Source organism: Pseudophryne corroboree, chromosome 2 (assembly GCF_028390025.1).
Source record: "Pseudophryne corroboree isolate aPseCor3 chromosome 2, aPseCor3.hap2, whole genome shotgun sequence".
NCBI classification, from domain to species: Eukaryota; Metazoa; Chordata; class Amphibia; order Anura; family Myobatrachidae; genus Pseudophryne; species Pseudophryne corroboree.
The window spans coordinates 171,491,305-171,493,986 of record NC_086445.1 but is presented as its reverse complement, the minus strand read 5'-3'; positions in this window follow the sequence as shown (position 1 = coordinate 171,493,986).

The window sequence follows — 2,682 nt, the reverse complement described above, 5'->3', positions numbered from 1 at the left end:
CTTTTATTCACTGCAAGATCAGCTATAACAGACATTGGGCCTGATTCACAGTTACACGCTATGCTGATGTTTTTGCAATTGAGCAACAAGGGCATAGCTACCATAGGTGCAGATTTTTCAGCTGCTATGGGGCCCAGAGCTGAGAGGGGCCCACCTTCCCTGTCAAAGTTACATGTAATATATAAATTTTTCGCCATTGGGTGGTATGTAGGGGTCCTTTCAAACTTTTTCCTTGGTGCCTGTAATATATCTAGGTATGCCCCTGGACCTGCTCATTGTAGTGTGATATAAAATGAACTGGAGGGAATTTTAATGTTATATAATATGAACCGGAGCACTGTAATGAGGCACAATATGAACGGGGAGCACTATATATCATAATGTGAATTGGGGATACTGTGCGGCATAATGTGTACTGGCAGCTCCGAAATGTGACATAAGGTGAACTTAAGCACTACTGCTATTCATAAAAGAAACTAGGGCACTTATATGGGGCATAACATTAAATAAAGCTCTACTATGGTTCAGAAAATTAACTAGGGCATTATTATAGGGCATAAAATTAACAACTGTTGCAGAGAAGTGTCTCTCTAGAAGCATTGGGACGAGGCCCCTTCAAAATATTGGTATGGGGCCCACAAAGTTCCAGCTACACCCCTGTTGAGCAACTATCAGTGGTTGCCATGCACCAATGCCACGCACGCAATTAAATTGCAATTATGGTTGCAGTGAAGATTCGGTCGCAAGTGACTGATAGGGACAATACATTTTGTGTGAGGTGACAGGAAGTGGCAACAAAAACATAGTGTTATTGGGACCATTGTTTGGGGGGTGTATCCGCCGCCGACTGCGATCCTGCATGCAAGACTAATGTCTCCAGGGTCTCAGTGCGGCGGCAATTCTGAGCGACCTCAGACTCACTCAGGGAGCCGCTGTTTCCCGGCTCTGCATTGATGTAGCGAATATAAGTGCAGCTGCGGAGGCTACATTGTGCATCTCTATACAAATCCCAGCAGCTGTTACATCAGCATATTTTCACACATCTTCATAAATCGCAAACAACAACAGGCAGCACTGGACAGCGACAGGCTGGTGCCAAAATTTCAATCGCACAGCCATTCGTACGCTGATTGACAGGAAGAGGGCGTTTATGGGTGGTAACTACCGTTTCTAGGTGATGACCGTTTTCTGGGAGTGTGATGTCAGCTCCGGACATGATCAGCCTGTTCTCATCGCACTGTAGGAGCATAGTAAGTCCTGGGCTGCGCACTGACTGCACACAGTAGGAAAATCAATCAATGGTGAGTGAGGTGTGAACAGATTTGCAGCTGTCCGCTGACTGAAGGATTATTTTGGCAGCTCGGCGTACACATGCGATCGCACACTTGCACGGTGAATATACACTCCCCTTGTGCGGCGACTATCTGAACGCAGCACAACAAATTTAGCAGCCTAGCGATCAGGTCTGAATCACCTCCCAGGATCATTGTTATAAAATGCTTAGCGTAGAACTGATTGAAGATGATTATCTTATATAAATCGGTTTGTTTTTTTGCATATAAGAACAATATCAACAATTACCAAGTCTTAAAACGCAATTAATATAAGTTGATGTGACAGAGCACCCACCACAGGTAATACTTTATTATTCAACAAACATAAACCATTTGCAAAAAAAACACCTGTAAGAAACCCAAACCGCCCAACTGTCCCTGCATGCAGAGACTTTCCTGCGGTTACCATGCTTGTCTGTGTTCTGTTGTGTCAGGTGCTCAGGGCAGCCCAGGGCAAATCTTAACCGCTAGCCGTATCATTGTGCCATAGTGATGACTGCATTCAGTCACAGAACAGTGTGACAGTTGCTTGCATTTGGACAGCGGTCATCTACATACTACAGGAAATCCTCGCCAGCTGCATTCAGCTGCCAGTGATGAGGAGGAAACCCTTTCATAGCAATGGGGTTTTCACTGTGGCTCAGAAACAAGACCCAGATTGGATGCAACCATAATCTGCATTAAAATGATAAGCAACACAATGTTTTAGTAAGCGTAAATTATATATTAATAGACCTAATAGTGTTTTTATAAAGGCTGCGCTGAAGGAGTCCTGAAAGTTCTTAAGGGACTAGGAACAGACTCTCTTGATATATTAAAGACTTTAGCGTTTAAAAGGCATAGGCAAATGCAATAGTATAAATACAATTGCTAGAGCTGCCACCACAACATGCGATAGATAGATAGAGTAGAGTTGCTGTACATGGCCGATGGAAGCAGCTTCTTCTACCAAGTTTGCTGTGTCTGTGGATCTGAGCGCTCAATCAGTGCACTGGACCAGGGAGTAGCTACCAGGAAGAAGAGACAGGAGCCTTACCACAAGGTGGGAGAATGTGTGCTAAGAAAGTACAGCACTGGCTCTATTACGTTTGCGTATTTATTTATTATGGGATGTTTAACCTTTTCCTGACCACTTATGTTATTTATATTAGTTAAATATGTTTTGTAAGGCCTATACTATAGACCATCTATAGTGTTAATTATTAATACTGTAGTGTGTGTGTGTGTGTGTGTGTGTGTGTGTGTGTGTGTGTGTGTGTGTGTGTGTGTGTGTGTGTGTACACACACACACACACAGAGTCAGGGCTTAAAAGTGGTCCTTGAGAGGCGGGGAAACTCATTTCCTATG